Below are 20,147 nucleotides of genomic sequence, written 5' to 3' on the forward strand. Positions count from 1 at the left end.
CCAGAAATAAATAGTTTCTTAAGCATAATATGTATGAACATATCTTAGTCATTTCTCATATATTCCTCAGTGTCCTTAAAGTGAGTGTCCAGGCTTCCCTGATTGCTCAGCTGGTATGTACGCAGATCAAGAATGTTCAATGGCCCATCTGTACTGAGTTAGCCGATCTCAACCAACATGTGATAGGTGCACTATAATTGGCTTCAGACCTCCTGGGTTAGAGAGCAAACAAAAATCGATCTGTATTTCCACTCCCGATTGCGATCCAGTAATTCCTGCTGGAAAGTGCACGTGTGGATGACCAGGTTCAGTTGTGATGTAGTCATGGTCAAATAACCTGCTCACGCTCACTGTGTGGGCTCACACATGAAGAACGACGACTACTTTGGTGAGGTACTGAAAGGCGCTTGTGTGACAAGTGAATCTTGCGCTTGAAATGTTGCCACTTTTACTCATTTTGTAATGTGATCTGAGTGGCTGGGGTGGATGCATCTTTTGTTTGTGTATCTGAGGGCGAATATAATGAAAACAAGAACATTAGAAAAACAGATCAACTTAAAGGATGGAAATCCGGGATGTAATGTACCATTAGAGTCGGTGAGCGGCGGGAGAGAGCGAGACCAGAGCGGGGATATAAACAGCGCGGAGAGAGCGAGAGTTCAGTCGGTGAGCGGCGGGAGAGAGCGAGACCAGAGCGGGGATATAAACAGCACGGAGAGAGCAAGACCAGAGCTTACTCTGAGAGCGAGACTCTGAGACCAGCGGCAGTTCGGGGTGACGTCACCAGTCAGAAAGTGACGCCGCACAGGGGAGGCAGCTGATTGGTGAGTAGGTTCAGGTGAGTATTTCTACCATTTTACTGTAAGTAAAGTAATAAGAAAGGGAAGATCTGCAGGTTTTATAGCAGATAGTGTTTTTTTTTATAGTGAACCTAGGTCCCTAGTATAGTTAACATTTTCTAATTTCAACGTAATTTAAAAGGGGTAACTAAGCTAAGGCAAGTCATGGCAGCAGACCTCGCACCCGTGATATGCTCCTCCTGCAAGATGTGGGAAGTCATGGACACTACCAGTGTCCCTGCCGACCATGTGTGCGGGAAGTGTGTCCACCTGCAGCTACTGACCGATCGTATCTCGGAGCTGGAGCTGCGGGTGGACTCACTGTGGAGCATCCGCGATGCAGAGAAACTCGTGGATAGCACGTTTAGCGAGTTGGTCACACCGCAGGTAAAGGGTATACAGGCAGGAAGTGAATGGGTGACCACCAGGAAGAGTAAGAGATGCAGGCAGGTAGTGCAGGGGTCCCCTGTGGCCATCCCCCTCTCAAACAGATATGCCACTTTGGATGCTGTTGGGAGGGATGACTTATCAGGGGAAGGCAGCAGCAGCCAACTTCCTGGCACCACGGGTAGCTCTGCTGCACAGGCTGGGAGGAAAAAGAGTGGCAGAGCTATAGTGATAGGGGACTCAATTGTAAGGGGAATAGACAGGCGTTTCTGCGGCCGCAACCGAGACTCCAGGATGGTGTGTTGCCTCCCTGGTGCAAGGATCAAGGATGTCTCGGAGCGGCTACAGAACATTTTGGAGGGGGAGGGCGAACAGCCAGCTGTCGTGGTGCACATAGGCACCAACGATATAGGTAAAAAAGGGGATGAGGTCCTAAAAGCAGAATATAGGGAGTTAGGAGGTAAATTAAAAAATAGGACCTCAAAGGTAGTAATCTCAGGATTGCTGCCAGTGCCACGTGCTAGTCAGAGTAGAAATAGGAGGATATTTCAAATGAATACGTGGCTAGAGGAATGGTGCAAGGGGGAGGGATTCAAATTCCTGGGACACTGGAAACGGTTCTGGGGGAGGTGGGACCAGTACAAACCGGATGGTCTGCACCTGGGCAGGGCCGGGACCGCTGTCCTAGGAGGAGTGTTTGCTAGTGCTGTTGGGGAGGGTTTAAACGAAAGTGGCAGGGGGTTGGGAACCTGAGCAGGGAGAGAGAGGAAAGCGTAACAGGAAGGGACAGAAGGTATGGAGTAATAGGTAAAGTGTTAAAAAAGGAAAAAGCAGGAACTAAGCATCACAAAACAGATTTGAAAGTTCTTTATCTGAATGCACGTAGCATTCGTAATAAAATGGACGAGTTAACGGCACAAATAACTACGTATGGGTATGATCTTGTGGCCATTACAGAAACATGGCTGCAGGGTGACAACGACAGGGAATTAAATATGCCAGGGTATTTAACAATCAGGAAGGACAGGCAGGAAGGAAGGGGAGGTGGGGTGGCTATGTTAATAAAGGAAGGAATCACTGTAATACAGAGAAATGATATTGGGACAAAGCATCAAGATAATGAAACAGTTTGGGTGGAGATAAGGAATAATAAGGGAAAAAAAACATTAGTGGGCGTAGTATATAGGCCTCCTAATAGTTGCAACTCTGCTGGAAGAAGTATTAATCAGGAAATAGTCGGGGCATGTAATAAGGGAACAGCCATAATTATGGGGGATTTTAATTATCATATTAACTGGACAAATCAAATTGGGCAGAGCAGCCTTGAGGACGAGTTCATTGAGTGCATCAGGGATGGATTTCTTGAGCAGTATGTAACTGATCCTACAAGGGGGCAGGCAACCTTGGACCTGGTCCTGTGTAATGAGTCAGGATTAATTAATAATGTCCTAGTTAAGGATCCCCTTGGAACGAGCGACCACAACATGGTTGAATTCCATATCCAATTAGAGGGTGAGAAGGTTGATTCTCAAACAAGCGTACTGAGCTTGAATAAAGGAGACTATGATGGTATGAGAGCGGAATTGATTAAAGTGGACTGGGAAAATAGATTAAAGGGTAAGACGGTACATGAGCAGTGGTGTTCATTTAGGGAGTTATTTTACAACTTTCAAAATAAATATATTCCACTGAGGAAAAAAGGGTGTAAAAGAAATGACAGCCATCCGTGGCTAAGTAAAGAAATCAAGGATAGTATCCGACTAAAAACAAGGACATATAAGGTAGCCAAACTTAGTGGGAGGATAGAAGATTGGGAATTCTTCAAAAGACAGCAAAAAGTAACTAAAGGATTGATTAAGAAAGGGAAGTTAGATTATGAAAAGAAATTAGCAAAAAATATAAAAACAGATAGCAAGAGTTTCTATAGTTATATAAAAAGAAAAAGGGTGGCTAAGGCAAACATTGGTCCCTTAGAGGATGAGACCGGGAAATTAATGGTGGGAAACATGGAGATGGCAAAAATGCTGAACAAATATTTTGTTTCAGTCTTTACAGTAGAGGACACTAAGAATATCCCAACACTGGACAAACAGGGGACTCTCGGGGGGGAGGAGCTAAATACGATTAAAATCACTCAGGAGATGGTACTCAGTAAAATAATGGGACTCAAGGCGGATAAATCCCCTGGACCTGATGGCTTCCATCCTAGGGTCTTGAGGGAAGTGGCAGTAGGGATTGTGGATGCTTTGGTGATAGTTTTCCAAAATTCCCTGGACTCAGGAGAGGTCCCGGCAGATTGGAAAACTGCTAATGTAACACCGTTATTTAAAAAGGGTAGTAGGCAGAAGGCTGGAAATTATAGGCCAGTTAGCTTAACATCTGTGGTGGGTAAAATTTTGGAGTCTATTATTAAGGAGACAGTAACGGAACATTTAGATAAGCATAATTTAATAGGACAAAGTCAGCATGGCTTTGTGAAGGGGAAGTCATGTCTGACAAATTTGCTTGAGTTCTTCGAGGATATAACGTATAGGGTGGATAAAGGGGAACCAGTGGACATAGTGTATTTAGACTTCCAGAAGGCATTCGACAAGGTGCCACATAAAAGATTATTACTTAAGATAAAAAATCACGGGATTGGGGGTAATATTCTGGCATGGGTGGAGGATTGGTTATCGAACAGGAAGCAGAGAGTTGGGATAAATGGTTCATTTTCGGACTGGCAACCAGTAACCAGTGGTGTTCCACAGGGGTCGGTGTTGGGTCCCCAACTCTTTACAATCTATATTAACGATTTGGAGGAGGGGACCGAGTGCAACATATCAAAATTTGCAGATGATACAAAGATGGGAGGGAAAGTAGAGAGTGAGGAGGACATAAAAAACCTGCAAGGGGATATAGACAGGCTGGGTGAGTGGGCGGAGATTTGGCAGATGCAATACAATGTTGGAAAATGTGAGGTTATGCACTTTGGCAGGAAAAATCAGAGAGCAAGTTATTTTCTTAATGGCGAGAGACTGGAAAGTACTGCAGTACAAAGGGATCTGGGGGTCCTAGTGCAAGAAAATCAAAAAGTTAGTATGCAGGTGCAGCAGGTGATCAAGAAAGCCAACGGAATGTTGGCTTTTATTGCTAGGGGAATAGAATATAAAAACAAGGAGGTATTGCTGCAGTTATATAAGGTATTGGTGAGACCGCACCTGGAATACTGCATACAGTTTTGGTCTCCATACTTAAGAAAAGACATACTTGCTCTCGAGGCAGTACAAAGAAGGTTCACTCGGTTAATCCCGGGGATGAGGGGGCGGACATATGAGGAGAGGTTGAGTAGATTGGGACTCTACTCATTGGAGTTCAGAAGAATGAGAGGCGATCTTATTGAAACATATAAGATTGTGAAGGGTCTTGATCGGGTGGATGCAGGAAGGATGTTCCCAAAGATGGGTGAAACTAGAACTAGGGGGCATAATCTTAGAATAAGGGGCTGCTCTTTCAAAACTGAGATGAGGAGAAACTTCTTCACTCAGAGGGTGGTAGGTCTGTGGAATTTGCTGCCCCAGGAAGCTGTGGAAGCTACATCATTAGATAAATTTAAAACAGAAATAGACAGTTTCCTAGAAGTAAAGGGAATTAGGGGTTATGGGGAGCGGGCAGGAAATTGGACATGAAGCTGAGTTCGGATCGGTCAATGCCCTGTGGGTGGCGGAGAGGGCCCAGGGGCTGTGTGGCCGGGTCCTGCTCCGACTTCTTGTGTTCTTTAGATTTGTGGTTGGGATCAGATCAGCCATGATCTTATTGAATGGCGGAGCAGGCTCGAGGGGCCGATTGGCCTACTCCTGCTCCAATTTCTTATGTTCTTATGTTCACAAAATAATTATGGATGAGGAAGGGCATTTATGGCCCATCTTGATTCGTCCACCCAGAAAATTCCTGCAGTCCTCGATTGTAGCATCCAATTGTTTCTTAACTGATTCCAGGTTTTTCAGTTCCATTTCTCTTTCTGAATGTCCAGTTCACTCTCTGTGTGAAGAAAAATTTCCTGATATTGGTCCTAAATATATCTTTAACTAGTTTCATCCAGTGTCCCCTTCTCCCACTCTCTCAATTTAGTTTTAAATTAGTATTCCATATTTATTTTTTCCAATTATCTTATAGACCTCTATAAAACCACCACTCAGACACCCCCTGTCCAACCAGAAAATCCTAGTTTCTCCAGCATTTCCTTATAACTCAGATTTTTGATACTAGAAATCAGCCTATGGCTTGTCTCTGAGCTGTCTCCTTTGTTTCTTTGTGACCAGAACTGGATAACAGTACATGAGGTGTGATCTGACTAGAACATTGTGTAGTTTAATTGTAACTTCCTCAAACTTGTAGCCTACTGTTTTGCCAATGCAAAGAAAGAACTTACATTTATGTAGCGCCTTTCACGATCTCACGACGTCCCAAAGCGCTTTACAGCCAACTAAGTACTTTTGAAGTGTAGTCACTGTTATAATGTAGGAAATGTGGCAGCCAATTTGTGCACAGCAAGGTCCACAAACAGCAATGAGAAAATGACCAGATTATCTGTTTGTGATGTAGTTCAACATTCCATTGGCTTTGTTGATTGCTGTTCTACAGTGATTGGACATGTTGAGTGTTGAGTCTACTAAGAGTCCTAGATCTCTTTCAAGTCCATCCAAAGCTATTTCAACACCATTCATGGAGTAGCTGTGTTGCCCATTTTCCTTCTCATTTACAATAATTTACACTTGCATGCACTAACTCTTATCTGCCATTGTCCGACCCACTTCCATATTTTTTATACATTATCCTGTAGTTTTTGAGTTATCTCCTTCAATTCCACTGCCTCTTCTAGTTTGATTTCACCTGCAAATTTGACCAACCTGCATTGACTTTCTGAATTCAAGCCATTGACGTAAATTAGAAATTGTCGTGGTCTCAATATTGATCCTTGGAGCATCCTACTTTTGTTTGGAAGAGGAGCTTTGAATAAAATCCTGAATTTAAATGTGATTTATAAGCAGAATCTAATTACTGTTGCATAGATTTTTGGTTGGTTCATTTAATATTTTAAGTTTTATAATTTTATGATATAAAAACCAACCCAACCCAAACTGAATGGAAAAGTTTGCTTATTCGATATTCTGGATGAGAGCTGCTGAATTTAATTTTCCTTTCTGTTCCACTTTGAAAAGAATTCTAATTTGTATTATTTTTACTCAAAATATTGTATTTTATATTTCTAAATATGAAGGAAACCTAGAAAGAACTGCAGAAAATATTAATCACGAAGGCGTCAGCTTGGCTCAGCCGATAGCAACCTTGCCTCTGAGAAGATTGTGGGTTTAAGCTTCACTAAGGAGGTGAGGACATAATCTAGGCTACACTTCGGTGCAGTTGTAAGGGAGTGCTGCATTGCTGGAGGTGCATCATTTTAGATGAGATGTTAAACCAAGGCCCCTCAGACACTGAAGAATTTTATTTTAATTTCTTAAGTGTGAAAATAAACATTAAAATGCCACCATTTGAAGTAGAGTCGGGAATTTTCCTGGTAGCCTGGACAACATTCAACCAACACCACCAAAAACAAATTAACTTGTCTTTTATTTCCTTGCTGTTTGTACGACGTTGTTTTGTGCAAAATGGTGCTGCATTTTCCGATGTAACAGTGACTACACTTCAAAAATAATTCATTGCCTGTGAAGCGATTTGGTACATCCGGAGAATATGAAAAATGCTATGTAAATGCAAGTTCATTTGTTCTTTAGGTTGTGTCTAGAATTGCAATAACAATTTGGTTGGAACAACGAGCCGTAACCTGTTTCATGGGCTTTTGTTTACTTAATACAGAGTAGGTAAATGCAGATTTTCATATTATAATAGATATCTGGGACTTGGTTTTCTGAGAAAAGCCTATTTTCTAAACCGTCTGCTTTTGTGGCTGATTTAAACGTAGTTGTTTTAATCACATCAGACTTTCTTCTATTCCTAATTATGACAGAGAGATGTGTGCCTGTGCACTAAAAAGAAAACAGGTTATAAAGACAGCTGTAGGAATACACACAGAATATCTATGTGGAAACAGCCAGCTTTGTACTGAAAAGTAGACGTGTCTTTTCCCTCTGGTGACACCCAGCACCTGTGGAACTGTAACCCAGCAAATATCAGTGCCTTCAGGATAAGGTATAAAATTTAACAACTGTCATTAGGCACTGCCAAAACACAACCTTCTAATTAATTAGGGAGCAGGGATTCCAACATATCCATGGGCATATAATTATTAAAATGAGGATCTTTAATAAAAAGCCATGTCGCATGTTCTGCAGCTCAAATGGAAGCAAAAATACAGCAAACATGTGCAAACACTTCACAGTGTTACTCCAGAATAGAGAAAATTTTAATTCCCAAATCATGGTTTTTTGAACAATATACAAATGATTCTGAAATACACTTCAGAAAAACGTAATTTGTCAAAACAATCTTATGCCAAGATAAATATTTGAAGAAAAAAGGAAATTAAAGGTGAATTGTTTTTAGCATCTACTGCTTTGGATTCGAGTGTGGGAGCAGAGATTGGTGCTCGGAACATGCACAGTGACAGAGCCAGAGTAGCACAGCAGTCACATTGGCACTGGAGACTGCTTCACTAACCCTGTGCCTCAAGCATCTGATTTCTCAGGGACAATCTAATAGGCTACATGTCTGAGGTGCTTGGAGCATTATAGCTGATGATGGACAAGATGTGACAATGGGTTGATCAAAGAGCAGAGGGATCAGTGTATTATCCGGCCCGGTTAGAATCTTTAACACAGTGTGGTCTCGGCAAGCTTTGCCTCCTGCTGCTTCTGGGAATGTGAGTATTGATGTGAAAATCCTGACCAGTGTGCCTCATCTGTTCCCCTCCCTGTTGTCGGTCCGAAAACCCAAGGAATGTCACTCTACTGTGTCACTTCCCTTTTATTACTTTGTGGCCTATCCTAAAGTAGAAAATCATTATTCGTGTTTATTTCTATTTGTATTCATGGTCCTCTGTCAACTTACACGTTGACCTTTTGTTTTTCATAATTCAACTTGTAAGCCATGTGCTTCAAATGTTGTCCTTAAAGAAACATATAAATGTTGTCCTTCAAGAAACATCCACAAAGCCCTGGAGTACTGTGTTCAGTTCTGGGTACTGCATCTTAGGATGGATATATTGGCCTTGGAGGGAGTGCAGCGTAGATTTATTAGAATGATACCTGGACTCCAAGGGCTAAATTACGAGGAGAGATTACACAAACTAGGGTTGTATTCCCTGGAATTTAGAAGATTAAGGGGTGATTTGATCAAAGTTTTCAAGATATTAAGGGGAACTGATAGGGAGAGAAACTATTTCCGCTGGTTGGGGAGTCTCGGACAAGGGAACATAGCCTAAAAATTAGAGCCAGGACTTTCAGGAGTGAAGTTAGGAAACACTTCTACACGCAAAGAGTGGTACAAGTTTGGAACTCTCTTCCGCAAACAGCAGTTGATGCCAGCTCAATTGTTAATTTTAAATCTGAGATTGATAAATTTTTGTTAACAAAGGTATTAAGAGATATGGGGCTAAGGCGGGTATATGGAGTTCGGTCACAGATCAGCCATGATCTCAATGAATGGTAGAACAGGCTTTAGGGGCTAAATGGCCTACTCCAGTTCCAATGTCCCTATGTTATATGCAGCATAGATTCATTTTTCATTGTGCAACTAAATATTCTCATCATTATAATGCGGCTTTGAAACGGTGTGATGAATTACCTTTCAAATTTAACAGCGTGATTTGTCTTCCTCTTCCATTGGTGCCCATTGTAACTCAACTGTCATTCTCATTAAGATTATATTTTAAAAAAAGAGCAGAGGATTAGATCAATTCCCATAATCTATATATTTATTTGCTATCATTCAGTAAGGGGAGCAGTGTCTTTGACAGATTTTTCTGTCATTTTGTTCAAAATCATGTCCGAGATGAAAGCAACAATTTCCTCAGATAGGAAACGACTGAAGTGAAGGGGAAGAATCCAAAGTCACCCGAAAACTCTGCCTCATGCTGTTCAGGCCCTCCGTGGGTCAGCAGCTTTGTTTGATTTTCTTTTTCAGAGCCAGATCTCGCAAAGGGTTGACTCGACTCTGATTGTGAACCTGATAATTCTCCGAGTACAATGCCATCCGCGTATCAACCTTAGAGAGCTATTAATTCCGAAAGGACATTATTGTCTTTATATATGATGAATGGGCTATTTATCGAGTTTCAGACTAAGCCTGGTCACAGTCAGCTACTTGTAACTCTGCATTCTGCGAGCACTGTGGCAGCTAATGAATCTGCAAGTCCATTGCATGTAGTGGATAACTTCCTTGTGCTTTTTTTTTGTGTGTGTGTGCCCCAGATGTCCTTGAGTTAGATGAAAATGTGTTGATGCCTATGGCACAGACTGTCTGGAGTTTCTGCAGAGTCAGAGGCTTTAGACATGTCGCATGTTCTGCAGTTCAAATGGATGATGAAAAAAGGCAAATTAGGAGTGAAATTGCGCTGTGTGTTAGGGTACAAGTTAAACACATTCATATAAAATTGCTTTTCCAGTATTTTAATTGTGGCACTATCATCCCTGTTTAAAATAGTGGGGGGCCTGGGATACCAGCGTGCAGGTCAACACAACAAGACACCTCCGTGCTGTTGCTTGGATTAACTATTTTATATTTGCCGTTTGTTAGAAGTGTTCTCGGTTTTGATTAATGAAACAATGCTTTTTTCAAATAAGTATGAGTAATTGAGAGATTTTTTAATACCACCTGCGGGCATGGGAGGGGGAGACGATGCAGGGACCATGGGGAGAGGGAGGAGCATTACCCAAAGGTTACCTGAAACAAATGTGATATTTTAAATTATTATTATTATCTGTTATATATTCTTGATCTCCAGAGGCAGGGAGGGAGGTGGATGGATGATGAAAAACGGGACTTGGAAGTGAGAAGGGTGTAAAAAAATATCAGATAAAATATTTTAAAATGATTTTAAAAATCATGTTGAAGAAGTTATTAAGAAATTAAAATAAACAGTTATAGCTTCAGTATAAAATAGCTCTGTGGGACACCAGGTGGGCAAATGCGTGACAGGCAAGCTGTGTCATCCTTGGCACTATAAACGGCTGTCACAGTGCTGCCTACAGGTATAACTGGTACTACAGAAAGAAGGAACAAACTTACATTTATATAGCACCTTTCACAACCTCCAGATATATCAAACCGTTTCACAGCCAATGGAATATTTTTGAAGTGCAGGCATTGTAGTAATGTAGGGAAATGTGACAGCCGGTTTGCTCACAGCAAGGTCCCAGCAACAACAATGAAATAACCAGATAATCTGTTTAATCATGGTTGAGTGATAAACATTGGCCAGGACACTGGGAGAACACCCCTGCTCTTCTTCAAATACTGCCACCAGAGCTTTTCTGTGCACTTGAGAGGGCAGACGGAGTCCAGGTTTAATGGGGGTTAAATTGGTTAACCCCCAAAACCAGGCGCAGGTATCGTGATCTACAATTAACCCACGCCCGATGCTTCCTGCGCAGTCAGAATGAGATATTGAGGACTCACCTGACAGCAGCATTAAAAATTAGTCCTAACATGACGATTCAAGGGAATGTGCATTTTCCACGAACGGGGAGAGCCCCAATCTCTTAAAGGAAGGATATCTCTTAAAATCTCTTAAAGGTAGCCGGTACCTGTTATTTGCTTAAATTAACAGTCTGTTGTCTGCACGGAATCTGAACGGAGATCAGACATTGCACACGTAAAACACAGATGCAGATCCCGTCCCTAAGTTTACAAACTGATGAGTTATGTTGAAACATTGAATAAAGGTTGTGTACTACTAAATCCCACATCCTCCAATCTGCATGCCAGACGTCACCAATCTGCCGATCTGAGTTGGTACCAGGCTTGCGAGAGTGCATGCACCAAGCTTCTCTGCTGATGCACTAGAGGCCTTGGGTACAAGAGGTGGACAGAAGGAGAGACATCCTATATCCGCAGTGTGGGGTGGGGGGTGGGGGCAAGAGGCCATTCAGACATATGCCCAAAAGACAGTGGGAGGCAACGGGGGATGAAGTCAATGCCAGGCGCACAGCACCACGACCATGGATGCAGTGCAGGAAGAAGTTTAATGCTTTGACACGAGTGGACAAGGTGAGTGAGGTCAACTGTCAAGTGACATCTCCTACCAACTGCACCACGAGCCGCATCCACTGCTCCACGCAATACACCCCCCATCACCCACATATCAACAAACTCTTTCCATCAGTGCTCAACTCTGCCAATCAGATGCTTCCTCTCACCAGTATACATTACTACTGTTGTCCACCCACAATTCACAGGCCACACACACTGGCAGCTATTCAACCATGACAGGCACATCACCCAGACACACCCGCTTGCTTGCAGGAGAAGGTGGCACATATCAGGAGGCAGCAAGTGGCAGTGGCATTTAGCCTCTTGAGCCTTAGCTGCATATCTCTTAATACCCTTGGTTCACAGAAATCTATCAATTTCAGATTTCGAATTCACAATTGAGCTAGCATCAGCTGCCGTTTGCAGAAGAACGTTCCAAACTTCTTCTACCCTTTGCGTGTAGATGAGTTTCCTAACTTCACTTCTGCACGTCCTGGCTTTAAATGTTAGGCTATGTCCCCACGTCCTAGTATTCAAGTCTAGGAGACCTCCAAAAACAGTTACAAATGTCTCGGCAGCCAAAAGCAATAATTCAGCAACGAACCTGGAAATCCTGCATGGTCCCTTTAAATAGCGCTGATGGGGGGGGGGGGTCCTCCAGGCACTCTAAGATATGTTCAGATGGTTGTGGTTAAGACTGTGTGTTGAGTTGAGCGTTAAGTTCCAAAATGGTGTCTATCACTTTAAATTAGCGTTGCACACTGTTTCCATTTTTTCCTTACTTTACATGCAGCCGGCGTTCGTTATTTACGCATGCGCTAATACCTATACCAAGATGGCGTCCGGTGCATGTCACGCTAGAAATGTGTGTGCACAGCCAAGACGCCATCTTGGCACTTCAAGAGGCCGCGTAACACTGAAATAACAGCTGCTGTACAGCCCAATTTCTAGTCCACTGTCTCATCCAAAAGATGATACCACTGATAGTACAGCACTACCCAAGTACTGAACTGAAGTGTCGGCTTGGATTATGTGCTTAAGTCCTGGAGTGGGACTTGAACCCATGACTTTCTGACTTGGGTGAAGTCTTGAGTGTATATATGTTTTTTTTTTCATTCGTTCGTGGGATGTGGGCGTCGCTGGTGAGGCCGGCATTTATTGCCCATCCCTAATTGCCCTTGAGAAGGTGGTGGTGAGCCGCCTTCTTGAAACGCTGCAGTCCGTGTGGTGACGGTTCTCCCACAGTGCTGTTAGGAAGGGAGTTCCAGGATTTTGACCCAACGACGATGAAAGAATGGCGATATATTTCCAAGTCGGGATGGTGTGTGACTTGGAGGGGAATGTGCAGGTGGTGTTGTCCCCATGGGCCTGCTGCTCTTGTCCTTCTAGGTGGTGGAGGTCGTGGGTTTGGGAGGTGCTGTCGAAGAAGCCTTGGCGAGTTGCTGCAGTGCATCCTGTGGATGGTACACACTGCAGCCACAGTGCGCCGGTTGTGAAGGGAGTGAATGTTTAGGGTGGTGGATGGGGTGCCAATCAAGTGGGCTGCTTTGTCCTGGATGGTGTCGAGCTTCTTGAGTGTTGTTGGAGCTGCACTCATCCAGGCAAGTGGAGAGTATTCCATCACACTCCTGACTTGTGCCTTGTAGATGGTGGAAAGTCTTTGGGGAGTCAGGAGGTGAGTCACTCGTCGCAGAATACCCAGCCTCTGACCTGCTCTTGTAGCCACAGTATTTATGTGGCTGATCCAGTTAAGTTTCTGGTCAATGGTGACCCCCAGTATGTTGATGGTGGGGGATTCGGCGATATAATGCTGTTGAATGTCAAGGGGAGGTGGTTAGACTCTCTCTTGTTGGAGATGGTCATTGCCTGGCACTTGTCTGGCGCTAATGTTACTTGCCGCTTATCAGTCCAAGTCTGGATGTTGTCCAGGTCTTGCTGCATGTGGGCTCGGACTGCTTCATTATCTGAGGGGTTACGAATGGAACTGAATACTGTGCAATCATCAGCGAACATCCCCATTTCTGACCTTATGATGGATGGAAGGTCATTGATGAAGCAGCTGAAGATGGTTGGGCCTTGAGGAACTCCTGCAGCAATGTCCTGGGGCTGAGATGATTGGCCACCAACAACCACTACCATCTTCCTTTGTACTAGCTATGACTCCAGCTACTGGAGAGTTTTCCCCCTGATTCCCATTGATTTCAATTTTACCAGGGCTCCTTGGTGCCACACTTGGTTAAAATTTGCCTTGATGTCAAGGGCAGACACTCTCACCTCTGGATTTCAGCTCTTTTGTCCATGTTTGGACCAAGGCTGGAATGAGGTCTGGAGCTGAGTGGTCCTGGTGGAACCCAAACTGAGCATCGGTGAGCAGGTTATTGGTGAGTAAGTGCCTCTTGATGGCACTGTCGACGACTCCTTCCATCACTTTGCTGATGATTGAGAGTAGACTGATGGGGTGGTAATTGGCTGGATTGGATTTGTCCTGCTTTTTGTGGACAGGACATACCTGGGCAATTTTCCACATTGTCTGGTAGATGCCAGTGTTGTAGCTGTACTGGAACAGATTGGCTAGAGGCGCATCTAGTTCTGGAGCACAAGTCTTCAGCACTACAGCCGGGATGTTGTCGGGGCCCATAGCCTTTGTTGTATCCAGTGCATTCAGTCCTTTCTTGACATCACGTGGAGTGAATCGAATTGGCTGAAGGCTGGCTTCTGTGATGGTGGGGATATTGGGAGGCGGCTGAGATGGATCATCCACTCGGCACTTCTGGCTGAAGATGGTTGCAAACGCTTCAGCCTTGTCTTTTGCACTCACGTGCTGGACTCCGCCATTGTTGAGGATGGGAATGTTTACAGAGCCTCCTCCTCCCGTTAGTTGTTTAATTGTCCACCACCATTCACGACTGGATGTGGCAGGACTGCAGAGCTTCGATCTGGTTGTGGAATCGCTTAGCTCTGTCTATAGCATGTTGCTTCTGCTGTTTAGCATGCATGTAGCCAGATATGGTGATGCACAAGGTATCGTGATTATGTGGGACAGACTGGATGGACTATAGGGTCTTTCCCTGTCCGTCATTGTTGGTAAGTGTTAGCACTGAGCCATAGCTGACACAGGTTCTATCATGGATTTTACTCATCTGAGAGAGATTCACCTGACCGTTTTTGATGAATCGTGTGCCACACATACTGAATTTAACATTTAATAGATTACTGTATTATACTTAAAGCTGAATTTTTTTAGTATTTCATGGAGCACAAGATTATAAATAATACAAGTGCAAAAAGAGTTTCCTGCAGGAATAGTATTGTTGTCTCTTTGGAATCAGGGATACTGGGGTTTTGACATTTGTGCTATGAAAGGATAGAGGGTGATCCAGTCATGAAATGGACTTGTCTCTGCCTTTGGGAAAGGGTTCCAAGGGAATTTTATGGATATTCAGGTGTTCACCATTGTTAAATTCTCCTTGGACGCCAACTCAAAAAAAGTCGACCAGAATAAATTAAATGGGGGGAGGGGAATGATGGTTGGCAATGGGCAGGGAGAGACAGAAGAATTTGTGCTTCCCAGCAAAAATGCAATATGTTTATATTGCATTGGCACTGAAGAGATTAACTCAGTCAGAAAAGCATGTTAGTTTCCTTAGGATTGGGGTCTATAACATTTCCCTCTTAAAATAGGGCTGCGGCCATATAGCCCGATGGGGAAACAATTTTTCAGGTATGTGGAGGGGTTGGTGGGGAGTGGGGGAGGAGGAGAATTCAGCTGAAATCTTTTGGTATTTAAAATTACATTACAATGAAAAACTTGTGTACCTCTTTTGCCATTCAGTTCCAGGTTTTAAAAATTAATTTAAAAATAGCTTTAAGAAAATAGCAACATTTCAAACATTTTGAAAATAGGGCCCTGTATTACTGATACTAAAAGGCAAATCCCTAACTCCAGTGTTGAGGGATTTCTGCTTTATTCATGATTTCTTCACAAAGGAGAATGTTTATGAGCTTAATTCTACTGAGTGCAAAAAGACTGATGCAACAGATTTGGAACGATTGCGTCCCTATTCCTGTAGCTCGACGATGGCCAGATATCTGAAGAGTTATATCTCTTGAAAGGATGGATTTCTGCCTATGCGCTAAGGTGTTTTTCTAAGATTTGACCTTTTTGTAAAATATATTCAGTACCTTGACATTGGTGCCCTAATGACCAAAGAGAGATTAGAGACAGCAGGTACTTCAGCTGGAAAGACAGCGTCAATAAAACCACATCATTAGGAACCTCAAGACAGGCCATTTCTGAATTGTAAAGTGCCGTTTCATCTCTGCTGTTCTGGCTAATTTTAAAGTCTGATTTGACATCTCAAAGCCATGACCACAAAAATATGAGACATTCCAGTGACTGAGGCTTAACAAGGGGTGGGCCTTTTCATTTCGCTCACTTCCTTCCCACCAACTTCTAATTTGATAAACATATCCATATTTCCCTTATACCTTCGGAAACATTTTCTGCTTTTGAAGTCATTTGACATGTAATATTTTACATTACAACAGTCACTACCTCACTGGCTGTAAAGCACTTTGGGACGATCTGAGGTTGTGAAAGGCGCAATATTCTCTTTCGTTCTTTCTAATGGATGTATTTTGCTCTGTTTAAAGTCCAATAAAAGTCTTTATTTAATAAGATTGTCTGCCTTTCAAAGGGCCGGTGTTTGAATCCCAATGATAAGCATTGTTCTAACTTGGCTCCTCCTTCTGGGTGTGTTTCTGACTAGGTTGCTAGCTAGAACATCCTGCAGTGGCCGGGTAGTCCATGTTGGGAGGAGGGAAGTTAATTCAGCAGGAATCGTGCAGAAGTCTATGGCCAGATCCTGGGGCCCTCCTGGCTGTGAAGGACAGTGCTGAGGTAGAAAAATATTGGCAGTGAAAATGCTGCTTCAAAATAATTATCTTTGAATATTAATCTTTTCAAAAATTATTTTCTTTAAGTTTCTAGATATTATGTGAAGGGAAAGAGCTATGATAATGATCCAGTAATTGAAGGCTTGTCCCTTCACCTGTAGTTTCTTAGTTTAAAAAATAAACTATTCAATAAGCAGTGGTATATAAATCCTTCAGGAACAAAGACAACATCTTTGCAATACAAAAAAAACTAAAATTATACCAAGTGTGTTAAGTTTTACTTTATAGTTACTGTATGAAAAATACCCAATGAGCCTCTCCATGTTTTTTAATTCCAGTTCTTATTATTCCCCATTACAATTTTACAGGATATTTATATGATGGAAAACACATGTTTAAAAGCTACAAAGGAAATTATCTGTATGCAACCATTTATTCTGCTGGCCTCTCATTTTCTTCTGCATTATTAATGTAATCTGGAATTTTACAGTCCCAGTTGAATAGTCTGCAAAGGTCCTTTTAAAGGGTCAGTACTCCCTGATAAAGTGCCTTGCAAGACATTTCCCACGTTTTGTATACAGAATATGACAGGATGAATGGTGTTGTCATTATACCACTGATCGCATTTCAGGTTTTAAATCTGTTATTTTTTCATCTCCGTTTTAATTTTAACATATGTGTGAAACCACACAATAGAAATGCGTGGCAAGAGGATTTCTTCCTCTCTCCACTTTAAGACGCTCCTTAAAACATACCTCTTTGACCAAGCTTTTGGTCACCTGTCCTAATATCTCATGTGGCTCAGTGTCAAATTTTGATTGATAACGCTCCTGTGAAACGTCTTGGGACATTTTACTATGTTAAAGGCGCTGTATGAATGCAAGTTGTCCAAACTTGTTGCTAGGGTCATCACGGGAGTGTTGAGGTGGAGTTTTCAGAGTACGAACTGAATCTGTCTGAAAATGCTTCTCATTAGTTGGCACAGCCCCTTTAAGTGTGAAAGGTCCATGTTTTGTCTGCCAAATAGTTGTGATTAAGATCCTGATTGCCCAGAGGTTTCGGAGAGCAGGGAGTCTGGCGGGAGCTACTGGTGTGGGTACAGTTCACTCCGAGCAAAAAAAACCCACAAATACCTTGGGGGAGAAAAACAGAGACATCTGTTATCTCTTAATAGTAACTTTTAATAAAGAAGAAACTGCCTTAAATGAAGAGTTTTTCTTTCAATATATGAAACCAGAGGAAGAAGCTAGCCAGGGTAAACACAACCTTTCTATCATTATAAGTTTAAACAGGTGGTAATACTTTCTTCCCCTCCCTATACCATCCAGTTAACCCAATTGTAATCAAAAGACCCTGCTATTTCCAGCTACACAAAAATGAAGGCAATGGTTACGATGGGAGGAGGAAAGGAGGGGCAGGGGGAGGGAGAAAGAGAGCCAGGGAAGGGGTGGGGGGGGAAACAAAACAGTACTTGAGATAACAAAAAAAGGAAACACAAAGAAAGAAAAATGCATTCACTAAGATGAATGTAGTGGGTCAGAGCTAAAAACCCAAAGGTGAAGCAAGGGTTGAAGTGGCAGAGGTAAATAGCAGTGACTTGAATTGAGTTTGACCTACAACCTCCAGGCTGCTTTCATTGTTCCCGTAGCCCCTATAATCACTATGTATGCGCTTGTAATTAAGATCTTGCTTCTGTTTGTGGAAATGGAATGCTGCACATGTATTTTGATGATCAAATAAGACCAGAGATTCTGCCACTCCAGGCTGGAGAGGAAATTTTTAGGCTTCAGGCCTTCTCTGAACAGTCCCTCTAACAGTTGATTCCAGAAATCCTGAAATTATATTGGTATTTCTGAGAGTTATACGTAGAAAACTGAGCTTTGGGAAAGTCAAAGCAAAAATGATATAAAAATATATAGTCATAAAATATAGCAGAAAATTGGTCAACTTTATTTGCACCAATTCTTTCCTCTCCTCCCAAAGATGCTGACTCCTTGGTTGGATTTCATGGGTACCATGCACTCTCTGGTCAAGTGGCCATGAACGATGAGTGTTAACATTGAGGGGTAAGGCTGTTTGACTGTGGGGGACACCACAGCTGAGACTGTCCACTCAAGCAATTCCAGCAGGACTCATGATAATGATGAGGAGCAGGAACCCTGTCTGATATCCCCGCCCCCCAAGCTTCCTAAACTGAAGGTGCTGAGGCACCACCTAATATCTCCCCTGGCTGGGATCAGCTAAACTCAGACTGGAGATCAAACCTGGGACCTTTCTGGTCTTTATGGTTCCGCTACTCACTGAATAAACCTACTCTGCCTTCATGGAAGTCAGGAAAGCAGTCAATAATTTAAGAGTAATTGTCTTCAAAAGATAATTTTTATAATGTTTGCAGAATTTGAATTAGGGATTTTAAAATGTTATCGCTCTCCTACTTTTTGTTTCTATATTTCCACCATGGATGTAGCTCCTTCAAGAGTCCCACCGGACATTTGGGCGGTGAAGAGGCTCCTGTCATTTTGAGGGGGGAGGGCGTGCTTAAGGTCTTTCCAGATAAATGGCTTTCCTCAACCATACATATCTTGTAATTTCCAATATTTGCAGTTCATTCAACAATTCACTCTGAAGAAAACCAGTGGAAACAAAAATAATAATGTCGCACATAAATGTGATTACATTCTCACCCCCTCCCTCCAATCTCCTCCCTTCCTTTCTTTAAGGCATTGACGCAAGCCGGGATGCAGTTCCAGGGATGCTAGCCTACATTCCAGTATCTCACCCAGCTGGCCAGGTTTCTTCCTAATATGTGCCTAGAAAGCAGCCACTTTAATATTGTGCTAGTGCCATTGGCTCCTGAATATGCAGGTTCCCATGCAACCAGCAACAACACCAAAGTAAACAATCCAGATTTGTTGAGGCCCAGAAAATCCATTTTCTTTTTTCTCACCTGGTCTTGCTTGCTGCCAACCTTAGCAAATCTGGTAAGCTAACTTTGGTGTAGCCGTCGACCAGGCGAGACCAGGCACTGGAGAGCTGACAATGTCTGCACTACATAGAAGCAGTTGGTTCTTGTCAGTCAGTGGTCTTCTCAACCCAGGGAATGGGGAGGTGGGGAAAGGGGGAGGAGTGTTACGACCAAGTCCAATTCTGCCCTTACCCAATTCCCACATTTTGTAGCAGGTCACTGGAGAACCATTAGGAGTGGAAACCCTGTCTGATTTCCCAACCCCTACTCCAATTGAAGTTCCCTTGTTGCTGCCTGGGCGGCAGTCACTGGGTAGCAATTAGGAGCAGGAACACTGGCTCATTTTCTCCATGTAGCTTGGTTAACTCAGCACAGACCAGGAATCAAACATGATATCTTTTACTCTGTAAGTCTCAGTTACACACTGGTGGAGCTGAGAGAACTTTATGAATACATTGGGCTCTATTTTCAAATTGAAGTCTGGGGGCCGGGGAGGGGCGGGGTGGGGGGGGGGGGGCTGCTGCTGGGAAAATCAGGAAAATCTCAAGCAGGTAAGGAACCCGGCTCCGACTCGCCGACTTCCGCTTCTCACATCTGTGTTCTGGAATCCGGAAATCCCGCCGGCAATTAAAGCTGACGGGACGATATTTAAAGGAGCAAATGTACCTCATTGAGGTATTTAAGGTACTTTATTTGTTACACAATAGGTAGTTAAAACTATTTACCTGGACGGCTTCCCCAGGGCTTCCGATTCACGCCTGGTCAAGGGCCGGATCAGGGAAAAATAAACAAAGTAAATTTAATAAAATAACACTTCACAAAGTTTAAAAAAAAATAAACCTACCTTTCAAACGATCTCACCTGCATCCCCC

At 42.9% G+C, this 20,147-nt stretch overlaps 1 long non-coding RNA gene across 1 annotated transcript; it reads right to left on the bottom strand.

Annotated features, from left to right (window-relative positions):
* Positions 1-16,163: 16,163 nt before the first annotated feature.
* LOC137342363 (uncharacterized) lies at positions 16,164-18,917 on the bottom strand. The gene is made up of 3 exons (XR_010967235.1): positions 18,746-18,917; positions 17,066-17,443; positions 16,164-16,309 (listed from the first exon to the last, which is right to left on the bottom strand). It is a non-coding gene; the product is annotated as an uncharacterized lncRNA (long non-coding RNA).
* Positions 18,918-20,147: the final 1,230 nt, after the last annotated feature.

This window comes from Heptranchias perlo, chromosome 25 (genome assembly GCF_035084215.1).
Source record: "Heptranchias perlo isolate sHepPer1 chromosome 25, sHepPer1.hap1, whole genome shotgun sequence".
NCBI classification, from domain to species: domain Eukaryota; kingdom Metazoa; phylum Chordata; class Chondrichthyes; order Hexanchiformes; family Hexanchidae; genus Heptranchias; species Heptranchias perlo.